Here is a 23,395-nt window from a genome sequence, read left to right as displayed (position 1 = left end):
ACTGCTAAGCACTGCAAGTGCAAGACTGCTAAGTGCTAGATGGGTTCAAGGTTGAATTTTCTAATACAGGATTTTCTCAATTAAAAAAAAAAGCCTATCTCTTCCATTTTCATCTGAAGCATAAATATCTCTACATTAAGGCCACCACATGGAGGAACATGCCAATTTCTCCACTGTTTACTTTTTTGTATTTAAATTTTTTTTATTAACGTTTATTTATTTCTGAGACAGAGAGAGACAGAGCATGAACAGGGGAGGGTCAGAGAGAGAGGGAGACACAGAATCCGAAACAGGATCCAGGCTCTGTGCTGTCAGCATGCCTCCTGATGCAGGGCTCGAACTCACAGACTATGAGATCATGACCTGAGCTGAAGTCAGATGTTCAACCGACTGAGCCACCCAGGCGCTCCTCTCCACTGTTTAAAAAAGCCACACATAAAATGACGATAGAGTATGCTCAATTAGTAAAAGCTAAACAAAAGCTGAATTAAGTTTTTCTGCAACAAAATGTAGTATATAGTTGACCATGGAATAATAGCTAAAAATAGTTCTTGATTATTCAGCACTGGGTATTGTTAATGCTCAAAGGTTCATAAACAAGAGTAAGGTTTTCAGCATGCTCTTTAAAGAAAAATATGGGGAGGGGCGCCTAGGTGGTTCAGTGGGTTAAGCATCCAACTTTGGCTCAGGTCATGATCTTGCAGTTCATGAGTTCAAGCCCTGCATGGGGCTTTGTGCTGACGGCTCAGAACCTAGAGCCTGCTTCAGATTCTGTGTCTCCCTCTCTCTCTGCCCCTCCCCGCTCACACTCTCCTCTCTCTCTCTCTCTCTCTCTCTCTCCCTCTCCCTCTCAAAAATAAATAATAAATACTTTTTTAAAAAATAAAATTATGGGTAAATTATAGAATGAGTGGGGGTTATTGAATTAGAGCAGGAATTTATATTTTCATAAATGTGTATAATACATTTGCCATGTGGATGCTAATGACTACAGTAATGCTTGAATATTTAGATTTAAAAGAAAAGTTATTGCAGACTATTGGGTGAAAGCATTATAGCTAAATAAAATTAATTTAAGAATATCTGTATGGTAGATATTGTAGAATGGTTCTCTCATGTGCTTTACCGTGTGTGGGAGAATGGAATGCAAAAGCTCTGGCTTCCCTAATTGTCAAGCAATTCTGATTTTAACATGGAAAATAGCTTCCACCCAAAAGCTGCATGTGGGCCAGATTTTGAAGACAGACATGGATATTTTGAGGGGAGGGCTATGAATGTGGATGTCATGGTGGGATCAAGCAGTTTGGTTGTGGGGACTGTAGAACAAGTAGTGTGGTCTTGGAAGCAGTACTTTTGACATGGCTTCCTGATTACTCCACTTTGAAACCCTGGAATACATCATTGTTCCTCTGACGGACTGTTTTGCTGTTCTATGACAAGTAGGGTCTACTAATGCAGCTCTCCCATTCTCTAAATTAAATGACTTTCTGCTTGAATTAGAACGGATCATTGTTATTGGAAACTAATAGAAAGCATAATTATTCAGGGGGCGCTTGGGTGGCTCAGTTGGTTAAGCGTCCATCTTCAGTTCAGGTCATGAGCTCACTGTTTGTGGGTTCAAGCCCCGTGTTGGGCTCTGTGCTGACAGCTCAGAGCCTGGAGCCTGCTTCGAATTCTGTGTCTCCCTCTTCTGCCCTTCCCCCATTCGTGCTCTATGTCTCTCTCTCTCCCAAAAATGAATGAACATTAAAAAAATGAGAGCATAATTATTCAGAAATAACAGTAAAAAATAAACAATAGCATCTATCATGCAAATGGATGTCAAAAGAAAGCCAGAGTAGCAATTCTTATATTGGACAAAATAAGCTTTAAAACAAAGAGTGTTAACAAAAGACAAAGAGGGACACTGTATACTAATAAAGGGGACAATCCAACAAGAATATAGAACAGTGGCAAATATTTATGCACCCAACATAAGAGCACTCAAATATATAAAACAGTTAATAATAAACATAAAAGAACTAATCTATAATAATACAATAATAGTAGGATATTTTTACACCCCACTCATATCAATGTTTAGGTTTCCATATAACCTTTTCTGCATATAGCTGTCTGGTATTAAGTTGATGGTCATTTAATTTTGAAACCATTTTTTCTCCTCTGCTCCCCACATTTTAGGGGTATGTTATTACATCCTTTTTTGTGAGTTCCTTGACTGATTTTTTTTTGCAGAAATATTCATTTTTATTGTTTTCGTTTTTCCTACCTCTACACTGTCACTTTTGGTCTTTCCTTTCCACTCACAGAGTCCCTTTTAATATTTCTTGTAGACTGCTAGGAATTTACCCAAGGGATACAGGAGTGCTGATGCATAGGGGCACATGTACCCCAATGTTTACAGCAGCACTTTCAACAATAGCCAAATTATGGAAAGATCCTAAATGTCCATCAACTGACAAATGGATAAAGAAGATGTGGTTTATATGTACAATGAAATACTACTTGGCAGTGAGAAAGAATGAAATCTGGCCATTTGCAGCAACATGGATGAAACTGGAGGGTACTATGCTAAGTGAAATAAATCAGCCAGAGACAGACAGATACCACATGTTTTCACTCATATGTGGATCCTGAGAAACTTAACAGAAGACCATGGGGGAGGGGAAAGGGAAAGGGAAAAAAAAGTTAGAGAGGGAGGGAGGCAAACCATAAGAGACTCTTAAAAAGTGAGAATAAACAGGGTTGTGGGGGGTGGAAGAGGGGAAAGTGGGTGATGGGCATTGAGGAGGGCACCTGTTGGGATGAGCACTTGGTGTTGTATGTAAACCAATTTGACAATAAATTATATTTAATTAAAAAAAACAATTCACCAGTAAAGCTACCTGGGGGGGGGGGAGGATAAATAAATACATATATATATAATATTATAATACATATATATATATATATATATATATATATATATATATATATATATTCTTGCACAGTTTATTTAATGGTCATGAATTCCTTTAGTTTCTGTTTGTCTGGAAACTCTTTATCTCTCCTTCCATTCTGAATCGATAACCTTGCTAGATAGCGTATTCTTGACTGCATATTTTTCCCATTCAGTACTTTGAATATATCATATCACTCCCTTCTGGCTTCCACATTTTCTGCTAAAAAATCTCCTACTAGCCTTATGGGTTTCCCCTTGTAAGTTAATGACTTCTTTCATCTTGCTGCTTTTAAATTTGTTTATCACTATATTTTACACATAATTGAATATATCTTGGTGTGGATCTGCTTTTGTTGATTTGTTGAGGGTTCTTTGTGCATCCTGGATTTTGATATCTGTTTCCTTCCCCAAATTAGGGAAGTTTTCAGCTATTTCTTCAAATAAATTTTCTGCCTCCTTTTTTCTCTCTTCTTCTTCTGGGATTCCTATAATATGAATGTTGTTATGTTTGAGGGAGCCACTGAGTTCCTAAGTCTATTATTACTTTGTGTAATTCTTTTTTCTTTTTTGTTCAACTTGATTACTTTCCATAACTCTGTCTTCTCGGTCACTAATTCTTTTTTCTGCTTATTCCATCCTGCTGTTCATTCCATCAATTGTGTTTCTCATTTCATTTGTTGTGTCCTTTATCTTTGCTATATTAGTCCTTATCTTTGTGTTAAGGGTCTCATTCATGTCTTCCACTCTTTTCTCAAGTCCAGTGAATATCCTTATGATTATTGCCTTAAATTGTCTGTGAGACATGTTATTTATATGTTTTGCTTAGATCTCTGGCTGTGGCTTTATCCTGTTCTTTCAACTGAGATAAATTTCTTTGTCTCCTCATTTTGTCTGCTTCTCTATGTCTGTTTCTGTGTATTAAGAAAGTCAGCTCTTCTTCTGTTCTTGAACATAGTGACTTTATTAAGAAGAGGCCTTGGAGTGACCTGGAGTGCAGTGTCCCTTGTTCACCAGAACCTGATACTTCAGGAGAGTATCCTATGTGTGTTGCTTATGCCCTGCTGTTGTGTCTGAGTCACTTTTTTGTTGTTGTTGAAGTCTTTGACACTGTATTTCTCCCTGTTTTGGTCTGTGCTTTATCTCTGTGGCATTAACAAGACCCAGCCAGGCCAGTGCTGAAGGGTGTGCCTGCCAGAGATCTTTGGATTAGACGAGCAGTGTTAGCCAAATTTGTGCTGGACCACAGTCCTATGCCAGATCCCCTGAAGTGCTGTATCAGCTGAAGGCTGCAATCCAGGGCAACTAGCAGTGAAAGGCTAGGCACAGCAATGCCTGGTTGTGGTGCACAAAGGTGATTGGGGGCACTCAGCTGGGTGTAATGGATGCATATGGTCTACGGGGGCAGGAGAACTCATGGACATAGTGCACTGCTTGCAGGTTAGATAGCAAGTTCTGAGCAATCCTGCCTCCCACAGGTGTCTTTGTGTTTATTTTATGGTGTGAGGGAGGAATATGGTGCCTTCCAGCTCTCCTGTTTTTGGAGAAGTCCCCAACATGCCTTGAAATCAGTATGAACAGATATCTTTCTTATTTGCCCAGTGGTATATAAAATGCCATTTTTATGTTGCCTCTTCTCACAGGTTTCTGTCTTGTTAAGGGTAGTAACCCAGTCATCACTAGTCCTCTGGGCTCACCCAGTGCTGAGTCAGCTGACTTTTAAAGCTCCAGACTCCAAATCCCACCATTTTACAGTCACAGATTCAGCTCCTCTGTTTTTAAAGCCAAACTTTCTGGGGCTTAGTCTTTCCCATGTGAGCTCCCTGATGCAAGGGCCTGTTTCTCTGCCCTCTCTGCACTCGCAGTTCCCTCCCTCCTGTAGGCAACCTGTCTCCACCTTTCTGACCTTCCTAACCTTTCGCATGCAACTTCTCTACATTTAATTGCGGAGTTTTCTCTGCCAGTGTTCAGGTCACTCTCCAGTTTATTGACTTGAATGTGGTTAATATCTAGTTGAAAATGTAGGAGGAAGTGAGCTTAGGGTCCTCCAACTCTGCCATCTTCCCAAGCTCCCTCAGGCAAATGACTTTTTTAATATCTAAATTTAGCTTAAAAAAAAGTTCTAGAAGAAAAGAGAATTCTTCTGAATGGAAAAAGACTATAGAATTGTGATTTATACCTTAGAAACCATTAGTGAAAAGATTGATAAAGTTGACCATATATTTTAAAAATCACATGAAATAAAATACCTGAGTGAAACAACAACAAAATATATCAAATGTTGGGGACACACTGTTTGGATATGGTGCATGTGTTACCAATGCTCCTATTAACAACTGCCAGTGCATTGTCTAGCCACACAATGGTCTCAAGTCAATTTATTTATTTAAGCTCCACTTAGCTTTCCTTATTCTCAGTAACTGGAGTTATTCTAATCCTGACCTAAGGTATAACATCAACCAATATTTAGAACACCAAATCTAACAAACCTCATTTATATGAGTTCAGTTTTAGCTCTGAGCGTTTTGTTGTATGTGTGCATGTGTACTTCCAAAGCAAAGCCACCTAATCGTAGTTCAGAGAGATAACAGGTTTACGTGTAAATATAAAAATCCAATTTATGGCTATCCAAATGAGATGATTAGGGAAAAACCCAATATTCACCTATTTCCCATTCGTCATTCACTTTGTAGACAACAAATACATTGGATTTTTAAAAATGACCTAAAATGTCCCCTATCAATTTTGATATTGGGTCAGAATTGATGCATTTCTTCATGAAACAGTATTTACGTAATATAATGTTAAAATACATAAATATATTCAGACAAAGTTCTTTTGATTGGCAAAAGTAATGAATTGGTATAGGAAACAGTAAACGGAAGTAGAGAAATAAGTTGAAATCCAAGTTACTAGAAAATATACATATACAGATTTTTATTCACATTATTTTAAAATAAGTTACTTAAATTCTTAGAGATTTCATCTACATTAAATTACCAAATTGAGATACATATTGGCAAAGTAAATATATTGCAAATGCTCAAGTCCTATTTCATCAGTTTTATTCATCATTTGTGTATGTGTGTCCATAAAATTTCATGATGACGCACCATTATCACAATGTTACTTTACTTTTCCTTCATTAAAATGTCAAAGACAACACTTGTAACTTCATTTTAAAAAAACAAATTTTGTGGAAATGAAATTGGCGGGAAAGAATTTAATAATGGCTATATTATTTATAGGTATCATTTTTAATTTATGAGAACTTTGAATTTCTCAACCCACCAATTAAGCCAATTTAATCAATGATAGTGATGATCCTACTTTCCATATTAATTCCTTCATCTGTTTTACAACTAAAAAGGTGAAATGAATTTCTTGTCATTTGGTCACTTCAATATAACTTTTTCAGTTTAAAAAATAATTATCTATCTTTTTTTTCTTTAATGAATATCAAACATAAGTGATAAAAATGCTCATTTGAATCATCTTGAATAACATTACACTAGCATTGAGGCCCCTGGGTGGCTCACTTGGTTAAGTGTCTGACTCTTGATTTGGGCTCAGGTCATGATCTCAAATTGTGGGATCAAGCTCCGTGTGGGGCTCCGCACTGTGTGTGGAACCCGTTTGGACTTTTTCCTTCCTTGGCCACTGTACTCTTTCATTAAAAAAAAAAAAAAAATTACAGTAGTATAAATGTGTGTACATGTCTATGTGTAAAATCTGTCTATCTTGGATATTTAAATAATATTTTTTAGAAGGGTACCTGGGTGGCTCAGTCGAGTAACATCAGACTTCCTCTCAGGTCATGATCTCACTGTTCATGGGTTCAAGCACCACATCCAGCTCTATGCTCACAGCTCAGAGCCTGGACCCTGCTTCAGATTCTGTGTCTCCATCTTTCTCTGCCCTTCCCTTGCTCATGCTGTGTCTCTATCTCTCTCTCAAAAATAATATTTAAAAAATTCCATTTTTTAGCATTTAATAAACATTACATTTTATAAAATTTAATAAACATTAAAATTTTTAAATATTTTTATAAAATATTGATTATCTTCTCCTGCAATTAAAATTTTATATTTGAAAAATGATAAAATATGAAATGCATGTAAAAGTTGTGAGGATTATGATTATATTCCATGAATTTTAATCATAATTGAGAAGTGTTTTTTAATCATCAATACTGAAGAGTAATTAAAGAAATCTATCAAATATATCTGAAATTCATTTATAGACTGAATTTATTTTCGGATAAATTATCATAAAAAAATATTGCATATCTTACCAAAGAAAAAATATAATTATTCATTACCTTTTATTATTTATTTGAGAGAAAGAGAGAGAATGAGTGGGGTAGAGGAGCAGAGGGAGAGAGAGAGAGAGAGAGAGAGAGAATCTTGAGCAGGCTCCACTCTAAGTGTGGAGCCTGACCCGGGGTTCAATTCCATGACCCTGGGATCATGACCCAAGCCAAAATCAAGAGTTGGACTCTCAACCAACTGAGCCACCTAGATTCTCCTGATTATTCATTTTTTAAAAAACTATATAGTAATCATTTGAAATCAAGATTTTAGGGCACCTGGGTGGCTCAGCTGGTTGAGCATCCAACTTTGGCTCACGTTATGATCTCATGGTTTGTGAGTACGAGACCCTCATCTGGCTCACTGCTGTCAACACAGAGCCTGCTTGGTCTTCTGTCCCCCTCTCTCTCTACCCTTCCCCTGCTTGTGCTCTCATCCTCAAAAATAAATAAATCTTTTTTTTAAGATTTCATGTTTACTTTACTAATTACAGTTTCTCAAAATTTTACACTAAATACTAAATAATTTATTAATTGGTCATAGAGGTAGTATCTTTAAAAATAAAATATAATGTATCATTTTAAGGGGAAGTAGAGCCAATTTATCCCCTCCATTTTATGTACTAATGTTATAAGTAATATTAAACACATATATTGCATATGAACACCAACTATATTCATATAGAAATGCAGAAGTATAAGGAAAAACACCAAACATATTAGACTGAACTACATGAAGTTACTAACATTACCACTTTAACCTCTAAGAAAGGTCACTACCTACTTACTTATTATACTAATCAATTAGAAATAGTAAATTTCAAGTACTGGTAAGAGTTAGTTAACAGAAGGACAGCAGTTGTTCCTTTATTTTTTTTTCCAAAATAAACTTAAAAGAGAAGGTTGCTCAGTTCTGAGTCTTTAATGTGTCTCATGTAGGTCAGTAAATAGGTATCAGAGTGAATTCTGAGAATTATATATAGTTTCTCTCTCAGATTCCATCCTAACAGCATCTGCTGTCAGAAACCATCTCCTATTCAGCCAATAGTTTCTTAAATTGTATAAGTCTACAGGCCAATAACATCATAATATTTGCAGTATAAAACACGATATAATGGCCAAAGAGTTGTCTCTCAAGTTAAAAAAAAAAATCCCTGTGATAAAGTTTTAGATGTACTTCTGATTTTCATAGATAGTTGCCAAATAATTTCCAAAGGCTATGCCATTAAGTAATAAAAATGTATTTCCATTAAAAACCCACACTGATGCTGTCCTTTTCACTTTTATTCAGAATAATGTTGAGCTAAGCACATGTGAGACTTAGGTTTATTCTTTAATTACTTGTACAGTTTTTACCCTATTTTACATAATTATTTTAGTTTAATAATAGCTGCCTTCTGAAAATTTGACATGATGGAAATTATCATCTATTTAGAACAGATGATGAAAATTAACTTAGTAATTACTCATTGGCTGACATATTCCATAGAGACAAAACTTTACCACCTCTAATGGGAAAAAAAAAAACATTATAATCAAGTTCACTCAAATTCATATTCTATTGCAGGCAAAGTCTTTGCCAATCTGTAAGAAGACTATGGAAGGTAACGAACTTTATATTTTATAAGAAAGATGTGGAGAGCTATGTCAAATGTTTCTGGACTCACTAAAATAAAACAATAATGAATTACATTGTATGAAAAGAGTCTTGATAGATTATGTATCTTCAGTTTGTCACAGTGGCCATGATTATACTTTACACTTGATCCTAAGCTTACTATTTGTTTGTTGGCTATATTAGAGATGCCAGTGATAATAGGCAAATAAGCAAAGGACAAAAAAAATCTCTTAAATTTCCTCTTCCTCTAATCTCAAACAGCCATAAAAACTAAGTCACAAATTTCCTTTTGACTTTCTTTTGCTGATGACATTATGAGAACTATGATAATTCAGGCTGCTTTAAGATAATTCAAGGAGGGGCGCCTGGGTAGCTCAGTTGGTTGAGCGACCAACTTCAGCTCAGGTCATGATCTCACAGTTTGTGAGCTCGAGCCCCGCGTCGGGCTCTGTGCTGACAGCTTGGAGCCTGGAGCCTGCTTCGGATTCTGTGTCTCCCTCTCTCTCTGCCCCTCCCCCACTCATGCTCTATCTCTGTCTCAGAAATAAACATTAAAAAAAAAAGATAATTCCAGGAAAACTACATTAGGATTCATAATGTTTATAAGATTGTAACAAATAATTTCAAACTTGCTTGAACATATGTTTTTACAGTTTGTGAGTTGCTTTGCTCAAAATCATGCTTGTAACCTTTGTCTTTACTCATTTATTGCTATAGAAGTCTTATGTCCCCTTTGACATGCTTTATGTATTGGCATTAACTGGATTATCCTGGATCCTTTTCTACGGGTGGCCCATGTGAAGAATTGACCAGTGAGGTATGAGAAGAGCCTACTATCTTCTACAAAGGATACTCTTTTTAGGGGAACCTGGGTGGCTCAGTTGGTTAAGCATCCAACTTTGACTCAGGTCATGATATCGTGGTTTGCGAGCTCGAGCCTGCTTCGGATTCTGTGTCTCCCTCTCTCTCTGCCCCTTCCCCGCTCACATTCTGTCTCTCTCTCTCCCCCTCTCTCTCTCTCTCTCCCCAAGATAAACAAAGATTTTAAAAAATACTCTTTTCAGATGAAAAGAGCAGACACATTTGCCCTTGAACTTACCCTTTTCTCCTTCCTGGAAAAGTCAATGACTATGGTGATAAAAATTACTTTCTAAAGAAATGGCCTGATTCATTGATAGACTTTTACAGATCTGTATTGCCTACCAGCAAAATCCTTGCTAGGTAAGAAAGTAAATCCCTTACTTGTCTAGACTACTTTAGGTGCACTTTTCATTTAATTCAATTTGATAAAATGTTGACAGGTTCCATAATGTTTTATTTTATTTTTTTAAAAAAATTTTTATTTAAATTCCAGTATAATACTAGTTTCAAGGGGTACAATTTAGTGATTCATCATTTCCATACAACACCTGGTGCTCATCACAAGTACACTCTTTAATCCCCATCACCTTTTTAACACAATCCCCCCACCCACCTCCCCTCTGATAACCATCAGTTTATTCTTTTAAGTATTTTTAACAATTTTTAGTATATTTGCTACATGTCAGTGTTCTCTGTATGATCTCTTTCTGCAATAGTGAACATTTTCACAAATAGTACCTCTACTCTTCTCACAGATAACTCCTCTTTTTTTAGTACACTACTTAAATACTCCTTCTTCAGAGAAGCATTATGAAAAAGGCACTGTTTGTTTGTCTTTTACATTTTTGCCTTATATCATCTTTATTCACTTTTTCCCTATGGTATTTCTTCAAAACATTTAGTAAGACAAATACCTCTAATTTTTCAGCTTACTTATTGTAGGTTTAGTTCCTCCGTTAGAATGTTATGGACAGAGGACACCTATCTTATTCTTTTTGATTCCCTATTGCTTATGACCATTGATATTATATAGTAGGCATTTAATAAATGATTTTGTAATAAATAAATGGAGGATAAGAAAAATTTTAACCTAATAACGGAGTTCACCATTTCTTGAATTAATAAAACATATTAGCTGGATATTTATGGTTCACGATGAAGGAAAGCTAACAAAACCACAACCACCCAATCCCATGTTCTATTGAAATAGTGTTGAAAGCAAAACAAAAGAGACAAAGAGCACTGCACTATTCATATTGACCAACATTTGTGCGACGCCTGAATAACTTTTTACTAATAATAATTCAGGGAGAGCCATAAATCAAAGTATTGGAACTATTTGTGAGAAATGAAAAGTAGGATCCACCGTTAATGTACAGCTTTAAAAACAAAACAAGACAACAGAAACAAAACCATGCTAGCCTGGTTTTCTTTTGTATGATATTTTCAACTCATGAATCATTTTATTTCATAACTATATTGTTCAATAAACTGCCCATTTCTGGCCTTTTTTGTAGCAACTCTTTATGATTAGGTACAGAAGTGATCAAAGAATAGAACCTTACCTTGACGGTGTGATTCTGGTGGTTAGAAGAAAATAATCCTGGGAGTATTGTGCAAGTAAAGATTGTGTTCAAGGGGAAAAGGCCTTGAATAATATTGTTATACAAAAACTTGTTGAAACAAATAACGAGGCAGCAGGTAGAGATCCAATGTGCCTCAAAATATCTGTTATGAATAAAACACAAAAGAAAAGAAAACAAGAGTAGAAGTTCTACAGAACAACCAGCATGTTACCTCTAAATCTGAAATTGTCTTTCTGCCAACAACTGTGTGGATGGTTAAGATTTACAGGAAGAATAGGGGTGCCTGGGTGGCTCGGTCGATTAAGCGTCTGACTTAGGCTGGGGCCATGACCTCACGGTCCGTGAGTTCGAGCCTGCGTCGGGCTCTGTGCTGACCGCTGAGAGCCTGGAGCCTGTTTCAGATTCTGTGTCTCCCTCTCTCTCTGCCCCTCCCCTGTTCATGCTCTGTCTCTCTCTGTCTCAAAAATAAATAAACGTTAAAAGAAAAGACTTACAGGAAGAATAAAGCTATGTACTTTTTTTAAAAAAATTGGGATTTCCTTGATATTAAAAGTTCTCTCAAGCTACAAAGAAGAATATACAGGATAAACACCACAAATAATTGAAAAACGTTACCAATTTAAAAGTCAAAGATTTCAGAAAAAATAATTTGAAAATATTTTGTTCACTTTAGAAAACTGTGGAAATCATTTGTATTATAATGTTATTAAACTTGGAAAATTATGCATGCTATAAAAGAAGCAATCAAACAGGAAATGTAAAGTGACTAAGACCAAAAAAGAGTAGATTATGGAAACATAAAGATACTACTTAATGTAAGCTGTTCTGTACATACAATGCCCATTGTTGGAAGTTGTTTCTTTGCCTATGATCTTGACTAAACTCTCCAATTTACTTTGAAAACGCCCTTTATTGTGGTGTTTTATAAACTGCTTTTATAAACTGCTGTCAGTTTATGCATGGAATCTACAAGAAGCTTGCATTTTCCTTTTAGTACAATTCTATTTCTTTTGTCTTCCTGTCAGTTCAACTATTTTTGTTTGTTTTAATTGTGTTGGTACTTAAGTGTATTATTTTTTTGAACTCAAACAAAATTATATTAAATGATAAAGAATTGTCAGCAAGAAATGCAGTGATATTAGAATATTTAATGTCTTTTCCAACCCAGTTTTTCCCTGCAAATACCACATGCTATATGTCAAAATAATAAACTATTTATAATTATTATAATAAAAAATGCACTAGAGACTTGAAACTCTGCCACTAATTTGCTCTGTAACTTATAAGTCTGCTAATACTTCTGGTCATCACTTACCCTAACTATAAAATAATAACATAAACTAGATTATCATAATGCTCCATGCCGGTAGTATCATTTAGCATAAATGTGCCCCTCACTGATTAGTTTCAGTTCCTGAAAATTATTTTTTTTCCTATTTGAGCTTTTTGAATATATTAGATTACTGAAAAATCAGTAGATACAGATTTTTAGTAAAGAGGACTCATACAAAAGCTCGTAATTAATATCATAAACACTCAGATTTCTAGGAAATACAGAGTATACAGCAGATGTACAAATTCATCTTTAGATAACCTTTTAAAATACGGAGTTATAATCACTATTCATTAAACCTTTAAATTGTAAATTTAAGGGCAATGATTATTTTTTCCCCAATAGTAGTGAAAACCCACATCTGGATTTTAAATAGTTCTTTTTTTTCTCTAAAATTCAAGGCTATAATTTACTATAATATTGCACCTGTGAATAATCCATATGAATCATAAAAGCATATCATTTCTAATTCTTTATCATTCCACAGTTATTCACCGATAGCTTGATCTTATGTAATAAATAGAGAATGATATTGAAAAGGATGTAAACTTTGGAGTAAAGAAAAACACAGATTAGTGTTCTACAAACATACACTAATATCCACTTAATCCATCCAGTGTATTATGTGGTGAGCATATAAAAGTAAACTAATGTCACTAACTTCAAGTAAATATTATAGTCGGTTAGGGGTGCCTGGGTGATTCAGTCAGTTAGGCATCAGATTTTGGCTCAGGTCATGATGTCAAGTTCCTGAGTTTGAGCCCTGCATTGGGCTTTGTGCTGACAGCTCAGAGCCTGGAGCCTGCTTCAGATTCTGTGTCTCCCGCTCTCTGTCCTTCCCCCACTCGCACTCTGTCTCTCTCAAAAATAAAAAAACATAGGGGCACCTGGGTGGCTCAGTCGTTAAGCGGCAACCTCGGCTCAGGTCATGATCTCACAGTCCGTGAGTTCGAGCCCCGTGTCAGGCTCTGTGCTGACAGCTCAGAGCCTGGAGCCTGTTTCAGATTCTGTGTCTCCCTCTCTCTGACCCTCCCCCGTTCATACTCTGTCTCTCTCTGTCTCAAAAGTAAATAAACGTTGAAAAAAATTAAAAAAAAATAAATAAAAAAACATTAAAAAATTCATATTATAATGGCTAGAGACATAAGCAAACTAACTCTGGTTCCTTTTCTCTCTTTTTCATTATTGTCTTTTTTTCTTTTTTAGATTTTTAAACATGTGTAAAAATGTCTTCAGTGTATCATATTTTACTGTTAATGTGTGTTTTTTTTTAATGTTTATTATTTTTGAGAGAGAGAGAGAGACAGAGAGCAAGGTCTGAGCTCGAACTCACAGACCGCAGGATCATGACCTGAGCTGTAGTTGGCCGCCCAACTGACTGAGCCACCCAGGCGCCCCTGTTAATATGTTTTTTAAATAAAATTTATAAAGACATTCATAGAGTTCATTATTAATATAAATGATAAATCATAGCAGCTTTCATTTATTTGATATTTATGACAACACATAAAGCTGAAGGTTTTTTTTTTCATACATTGTATTAATTCTTACAACAACTAGATGACTTCTGTATTAATAAGTGAGGAGACAGGATAAGAAAGAATATTCAACTTGTCCAAGTATACAGTAAAAGTAAGTTATATTCAGAATTTGAATTCTTTTTTTAAGTTTATTTATTTATTTTGAGAGAGTCGGAGACTGCAAGCAGGGGAGGGACAAAGAGAGAGAGGGAGAACCCAAAGCAGGTTCTGTGCTCACAGTGATGCATGGTTCAATCTCACCATCAGTTAGATCATGACTTGAGCTGTAATCAAGAGTCAGACACTTAACCAACTGAGCCATCCAAGCACCCTGAATTCTGATGTTTTCTTTTCAAGTTTTTCAAAGCTGTTGACATTGTACTATACCATCTGTCATTATAGTCTTTGTTTAGTTAATAGAAAACTATATGTGATATGTGATATTAATATAATCTGTCTGCATGTTAGCCATTGTTTGCATCTTGAAACATATGTAAAATGCACAGTAGAATTATTAATTGGAGTAGAATTATTAATTGTAAATATACTATGCAACAAATTATCTTAAGGTTGTTTGAGTTCCACAAGTAAATATTTAGAAATATTTTATAATTGGTTTGATAAAGGAAACCATTGATTCATGTTGTATGCTCATTAATTATAGCTTTCATAATGAGATAAAAGGAACAAAGGAACATACCTTTTGTGTTTAACACAACTGGGGGAATTTGGGACTAATATTAGGAAAACAGGTATCAAAATTTTTAGAAAAGTTGGATATGAACAATGACTAGATATTCTTAAAGACATGGATAGAGTGGCTTGAGACTTCTGAGAAAAATAAATTCTGCTCTCCTTTTATGAATAATCCTAATTTCAATTTTTGAAAGCAGACTTATAAATTACCAGTAGGAAAAAAAACAACAGAATAGGTATCAAAAGGAATATAAGCCTGTAAATAGGCTTAAATAGGTTCTGGAACAATCAAATACAGATAGAGCAGAAGGTTTCTAATAATGCTGAGAAAAAATATACATAATTGTAACTCCACTTAGAGTCAGGTAAAAAGCAAGGAATAAATGAGTTCTTACTTTACATAACTAAAATTTTTTAAATTGCAGAAATTATACAGGTTGTAGTTAACTTAAAATTATGCAACTACAAATTATTATGTCATGTGAAAAGTTGAACAGGGGATATTAGCAGATTAGAACCAAAATTTAAGAATTACGAAAACTTAGTATAAGCTATATAGTCAATTTTTATTAACTAAATTCTATAGGTTATAATTATTTATGTATCATGATACTAAGAAAATTTAAGCAATAGGTGATTTCAGATAAATGTTGATAATGTTGTATATCATAATAGCCTATGAAGACAATCTGCCATAAAATAAAAGAATCCTAAAAATATTCACTTCCCTATATGCATACCTTTCCAATTGGTGCCTAGTATTAGTGTCATTAAGTAAATGAAATTAAGTTGTCATGAATGTAAAGGTATATTAATTGTCAGAAACTCAGCTGAACTGGGCAAGAGAGAGCTTTAAAGTTTTGGAGAAACTGATTTTTAAAAATGAGAGAAAAAGAAAATAGAATGGAAAAAGTTAAGCCTTCAATCACTTACTGCAATAGTACAAGTGAGGGTCTAAAATCAGAGAACATACCAACTCCTCCCTGATTGATGTCCCTTATGAAATGTGTACTGGTTCAAGGTCAGGTGTTTGCGGTCACCTTACTGTTTAGGAAACCCCCAAACAAAAAACTTTGAGAATTTTATGAACCCTGGGGATGTAGTGAGGGCAAACAGGAAGGCCTAGGAGTGAAGGAGTACTGAGTGGGAAGGGTCCTCAAGGTATCTTCCTCCTCCCTTCATTAGGAACTCTCAGCAGAGGCTCTTGAAAAGGACCACCATGAAGGTCTCAGGTAAACAGATTTAAGAGTGAACACCCTGTCAGGTAAAGGCTTTGAAATTACCTGTGTTCAGGTCTAAAAATTCACACGGAGGTTTTTAACCAAGACCTGGACTCCTCAGTAAACATATACTTGAACTGTTAATCAGTGATTGACAACCAGTAAGTATCTTCATCAGTGTTCAAAGTTTGTGTTCTGACAAAAAAAAAAAGTAATAATCAAGAAATTATTATAAGTGAATATTTATTATTGATATTCCAAAGATATTCCAAGAAAGAGAATACAATAAATGACTTCTCTTGGTCTATCTATGTCTTTAAATAGGACCCAAGCAAGGAACTAATCAATTTGAAACTCCCTAAATGTGAAGAATCAGTGTAACATAGTATAAAGTCTCAGTTCAAATTAAAGGAGCAAAACTACTCTGAGCAGAGCCTTTGATTTTCCCGGCAACTGATACACATGACCACTGATCTTTCATATCTCCTCCAGATGACTAACCATGGCATCAAACTGAAGTCCATTCTTACCACTGTGAACCATTGTCCGTGAGTAACCTTCTGTCAAAAGGAGGGAGAAAGGAATTATTGCATGTATTTCCAATTTAACTGCTACATGTCAACAAAGGCTCACCTATTATTATTTTTATTATTATTATTAGTTTTAGTTTTTGTTTTTGCTTTAGTATAATCAATGTTTAAGAAGTGCATTCAGGATATAAAGAACATTGGGAAATTTTAGTAAGTGTTGAACATTATTCACTCTCTACTTGAGACTTGGGATAAAGCTGAGACTACTTTGAAAAGTAAAATGTCTTAAGAAATAAAATAAATGAGGGGTGCCTGGGTGGCTCAGTCAGTTAAGCGTCTGACTTCGGCTCAGGTCATGATCTCACCGTCCGTGAGTTCAAACCCCACATTGGGCTCTGTGCTGACAGCTCGGAGTCTGGAGCCTGCTTTGGATTCTGTGTCTCCCTCTCTCTCTGACCCTCCCATGCTCATGCTCTGTCTCTCCCTGTCTCAAAAATAAACATTTTTTTTTAAAAAAGAAATAAAATAAATGATAAACAGGTAGATAGTTAAGGTATAATGGGTCACTTGGGTGGCTCAGTCAATAATCATCCAACTCTTGATTTTGGCTCAGGTCCCCATCTCATGGCTTGTGAGATAAAGCCCTGCGACAGGCTCTGAACTGACAGCACGGAGCCTGCTTGGGATTCTCTCTCCCTCTCTCTCTGCTCCTCCCCAACTCGTGCACACATGCATGTACTCTTTCTCTCTCTCAAAATAAATAAATAAACTTAGGGAAAAAATTTAAGGTATAAAATATTTGAATTGATGTGGTTATTCCCTTTTAAAAATTCCCTTCACTAACAAATACTGAAAAGAGAGAGAAATTGAAGAAGGAGAAGGAAATGCCATTTTGAATAAAATTACCACAATATAAAACATAAATTATGGAATGTACCTGCCTAATATCTTAAAATAGGAACTAGAATAAGAGTGCTGAGAGCTGATATACAATTGCTTAGATACAATAGCTTAGAAAAAAATCCCCTTAAGTATTCATTACCCATAGTAGCAATAGTAACATGGTCAAGATAGCATAGTGAAATTGAGGTAACATTCTTTGGAATAGGCCACTTTATATTAACAGTTGATTGTTGACATTGTATGGAGGATGAAAGTGATAATTTTCTTTGAAAATATGGACTTTGAAGCATATGTAGAATATTCAAGGAGAATATTCAAGTAGCTTCCTTGTTTATTTATCAGAATAATGAATTAGAATTGTTTTCAAAAATATTTTAGAGTTTTTATAATTTTATTATTTTATTTTATTTTATTTTATTTTATTTTATTTTATTTTATTTTATTTTTTAGAGAGAGAGCATGAGTGGAAAAGAGGACCAGAGGGACAGAGAGAGAATTTTAAGCAGATGCAGGGCTTGATCCCCCAACCTTGGGATCATGACTTGAGCGAAAATCAAGTCAGACACTCAACTGATTGAGCCACACAGGAGCCTTTATATCTTAGAATTTCTAAGGAAAAAACAATGTGAAATGATATAATAGAAAGGTAGCTACAAGGATCAAAAGAAGCAAAAAAGGTACATTACATTATTAAATGTTTATTCTTTAAATTAAAAAGACTCAAGTGTCTGAAACATAAAATTCTCAAAATGCTTTACAATAATTAAAAATAATTTAAGTTACTAATATTATATTTTTCTACAAAATTAAAGCCAGTAAGGATAGTGATTTCTTTTAAAAAAAAGTTTTTTAACATTTATTTATTCTTGAGACAGAGAGAGACAGAGCATGAACAGGGGAGGGTCAGAGAGAGGGAGACACAGAATCTGAAACAGGCTCCAGGCTCTGAGCTGTCAGCACAGAGCCGGACGGGGAGGCTCGAACTCATGGACCGTGAGATCATGACCTGAGCCGAAGTCGGACGTTTAACCCACCAAGCCACCCAGGAGCCCCAAGGATATGATTTCATCAATTAGTGTGCAGGGTTTTTGTAGCTCATCAGTTGTTCAACTGCATACTACAATAGTATTTTCTTGTGATAATATTTTGTAACAAATATAAAGTTCAATGATGTGAAATATTTCATCTAAAAAATGTTTTAACTGATAAAAGCATATTTCTTAATCTGAATAGTTTATATCACAAAGTATCCAACGGTTTATAACAATTGATTTGAATTAGAAACTTTGTTCAAAATTGGAGACCGTGTCACAATTGATCTCATCAATAGTTTTATTTGTTACTTACTTCTTTCAGGAAAATGAGTTTTAGTAGCTGTCTAAATTTATCAGGATTTATATATTTGTCTTGAATTCAATTCGTACAATATTTTCAAATTTTTTCTCAGAAATTATAAACTAATTTTACAATCACCGTCAAAGATCGTATTTTAAGAATGCAAACCTTTGCTTCAGGCAATTCCTGAAATTTCCTTAAATCAGAAATGCAAAAAAAATCTGAGAAATGTTTATATTCTAATTAATTTTAGAATGTTATTAAAGTTATTAAAAGTTAAAAAACAACACAAGAAAGGGGAGAGAAAAGTCTTTATGTGGAAATTTCATCTTTTGAGATAGTTTTATTCTGGGAATGTCTTAAATAATATTAACTTCAGAGTTTAATCAGTGTATATGTCAATATTACATCAGACTTAATACATATATAAGGTTTTCAAATTAATAATTAGAATATACACAAAAATAGATATAATGAATATAGAATTTACAAACTAGTACCAATATTGAAAAATAAACACATAAGATATATTCAATTAACTAATAATAAACTTGATGTTACAAAATTTCATATATATTTTAAATGATTATTGTCAAAGCACATGGAATAAGACCATTGCATAAATTAGTGACAAGTGAGGTGAATGTTATGAGGAAAAATGTGTCACTATATATTTGCACAAAAAAACGAGTCATAATATACCAGAAATGAACAAGTAGAATTTGAAATTTATAACACATTATCATTTATACTAGCATCCAAAAAAAAGAAATACTTAACGTGTTAATCTAACAAAATAGGTACAAGATCTATATGAGGAAAATTACTAAACTGTGATGAATGAGATCAAAGTAGAACTAAGTAAATGGAGAGATATCCAACGTTCATGGATAATAAGACTCAATATGGTCAAGATGTTAATTCTTTCCAACATGATTTATAAATTTAATGCAATCTCAGTCAAAATCCCAAAGATTATTTTGTGGTTATCAACAAACTGATTCTGAAATGTATATGGAGAAACAAGAGATCCAGAAGAGACAACAAAAAACTGAAGAGGAAAAGCAAAATTGGAGGCACTACCTGATAAGTAGATTTATGGAACAGAATAGACAGCTCAGAAATAGACCACATAAATGCAGTCAACTAATAGGTGACAAATGAGCAAAGGCAATGCAATGACACAAAGAGAGCCTTTTCAACAAATGCTACTGGGACAACTGGACATCCACAATGCAAAAAAATGAATCTACAGGTGGACTCACATGCTTCACCAAAATTAAATCAAAAGGATTTCCTAGACCTAAATGTTAAATGTGTAATTATAAGATTCCTAAAAATAAAATAGGAAAAAAACCTAGATGATCTTGGTTATAATGATGACTTTTTAAAGTCATTTTTAACAAAACAAATTAATGATATTAGCAGATAGCTTACAGAAAAGTAAATACAAACAATTCCTAAACAAATGAAAATATTCCCAACCTCAGATAAGAAAAGAGAAATGCAAATCAAAACACACTGAAATATGCTTTTTCGCCTATTGAGCTGGCATAAACAAATGTGTGGGGAATCTCTTTTGCATTACTTATGAGAGTACAAATTGGTAAAACCTCTCAAGAAAGAGATTTGTCAATATCTATAAAAATTATAAATTGTCCTAACTCTGTATTTCTAATAGTTTTTCTACAGATTTACATGCATATCTGCAAATATCCAATAATAAATCACAATCCTACTATAGAGAGTAAGAAATCTCCTTATATATTTATAAGTCTATATATGATCTATATATAATGATATCCTGTCATGATTGTTCAGACTTAATATTAAATAGTAAAAGCAAGATACAGAGTATTGCATTTAAATACATATATTACCTCTGGGAATGTACACAAAAACCTAACATTGTTTTCTTCTATACTGGAGACTGGGGTAATTTCTTTTGTTGGGAGGGAATTCTCATGTAATACTCTCTTTTATTTATCTTGATTCTCAAACTGTAAAGTATTCAAAATAATTGTATAAAATAAAAATTAAAAAAAGTAATTTCCAGCATTTATTTCCACATGATATAAAACTGTCACCACTAAGGTCATTCTCATATAAAACAAAATTTCACATAAAGAACAACATTTTTATTACTCAAGATTTTTATGCAAGATATTCATGTGGTGAAGAGAAAAGAAGACTTGAAATTATGCAGCTATGCTTCAGATATAGTTGTTTGCTTTCAGAAACTTCATGAGTTATGTGATTTATTTTTAAAATAAAAGATAATGTATAGTAGTTAAATGCATAGGTTTTAAAATCAGACTATTTATTAAATTAATTTTATAGTTTCCCGTTTACCTGACTATTATTTTTCTCACTGCTAAAATGCAGGTCATAATTTACCAACAAATCATAAAAATTAAAAGAAACAGTTTATATAAAATATTTGGCATGACACTGTACAGAATTTATACACTTAGCCTAGGTCAATGTATACTGAGATAACAAATGACCCACAGAGTTGGTAGCTTACAACCAGACTTATGTCCATCATGGTTTTTCTTTTAATTTTCCAAACAAGCATGTAGGATCCCTATCTGGGATATTCCAGTCTCAAAGCAGAGCAAAAGACAACTATGGAAACCACGCAATGGCTTCATTAGTATTTTGATGAACATTTACACACACATTTTATTGGCCAAAGCAAATCACATGGTATAGCAAAAAGTATACTCTTCCTTCTAAGGGAAGTTTGATAGGAGATGGAGCATATGAGAGCACAGTAAGGAATATTCTGACAAGAGTACAATTTACCATGTACAATCAACAAATAATTATTTTGGCACTTTGGTATACTTTCGAACATTGTATTTATTCTAAATTATATACACCTGGTCTAAACTATTTTAGTTCATTATCTAGATTCTTTCTAGAGGGCATAGGAAATATAAAGTAAAAAAAAATACAATGGTAAGAATTTTCAAAGCGTATCTTCTAAATTGACATTGTAGCAGCATAGATTAGTGAAAAACTCATACTGACTCAAACTTTGTAAATGTCCCTGTTGCATAATTTTCAGGCTTATTAAAACTCCTAGTTATATAAAACTTATCTGTCAAATTCATGAATTTTAAGAGAATATAGGTTATAAGTCATGCCTCTGGTGGTTTGTAAAACACGTTATTAATTAATATGCATGAAATAATGAGAAGAGGAAATAGTCAACTGGCACAGCTATGCAACATGTAGGTGGAATTTTGGTCATCAAGACTCAGAATTTTGCAAATGAATGAAGCCTAATAGAATGCTGAATGGGTGAAGGAAATAAATGAAGATGTGGAAAGTATCTTTCTTATCCTTTTGTTTAAGCCAAAAATTAAAGGTGTCCAGTGCTAACATTTTTGTGCTCTAAGGACCCTTGGGATAGTGTCTTCTGGTTCTTCCTTTACTATACAGTTCTTTATAATGATACCCTTAAGACACCCAAATAGAGAGAATATGTTTTGATTCTGTTTATGGAAAAAGATAAATTGCCTCTGGTACTATTTTCATCTGTTTATGTTTATTTCCCATCCTGCCTCATTAGGACTTCTCTCAGTGTTTCTAATTTTATTTCTTTCAATTAGGCCAAATAGTATATCAAATATACCTTATGTTTAGTCTCAAATATCCCAACAGATCTGATTTATTTTTCATGCTGTAATGTAGTTGCTCATGTTGTATTATGCAATTTTAAAATGAATAAATTATATATAATGCCATAATGCCATTCATTAGAAAGCAGATCATAGCAGAACAAAAGACCCACTGCGCATTACTTTTAAATGTAATTTGTGTTTCGTTTTGCTTTTCCTCATTTGTTTTGTATCAGCTGGGATACATTCGTCTTCAAATAATATGTAACCTAACTCAAAACGTCCACAAAATGTATTGGATCATGATGTGGTAAGATGTCTCCAGCAAATTTGCTCTTTACTTCCATACGTAACAGGTTCATTTTCTGAACCTTAACTGGAAGCACAAAGGTTTGTCAATGTTTCTTAGCAAACCACTGCTTTCAACTCATTGGTTCAGGTAATATGATCATTATAAACCATTGATTGCCTAGATGAATGGAATTAGTTATACACCAATCAGCCACCTTAGGAAATGAAAGTACAGGCATCTTTAACTAAATGCATGAGTAAACGCAAAAACTGAGCTGAGTAAACACAAAATTGAAAAATGTTAGATTTATGAGAAAATGAAGAGAGGTGAAGCCATGCAAGGGAGACAACCAATAATAGCCACTCTAATATGTTTTAAAATATTTCCCATCTTTACTAATACTTTTATTCTGATTTTTGTTTTAAATGCTTTTGTGGTAATGGGGAGTTGTGTCATATATTAATCCAAATACTCTGTGGTGTAGAAGGCTATTAGGTACATTTTAACTGGCCCATATTTTATTGTTCTGATCTCTGCTGAAAATAACATTTTAAAAGAGCATTCCACAACCTTTTATTCTGTACCAGAAGAATGTACATCTTTGGAAAGAGTGCCAAAGTCATAG

Source organism: Panthera onca, chromosome B1, assembly GCF_046562875.1.
Source record: "Panthera onca isolate mPanOnc1 chromosome B1, mPanOnc1 haplotype 2, whole genome shotgun sequence".
NCBI lineage: Eukaryota > Metazoa > Chordata > Mammalia > Carnivora > Felidae > Panthera > Panthera onca.
The sequence above is the reverse complement of the archived record's forward strand: the minus strand, read 5'-3'. Positions refer to the sequence as shown.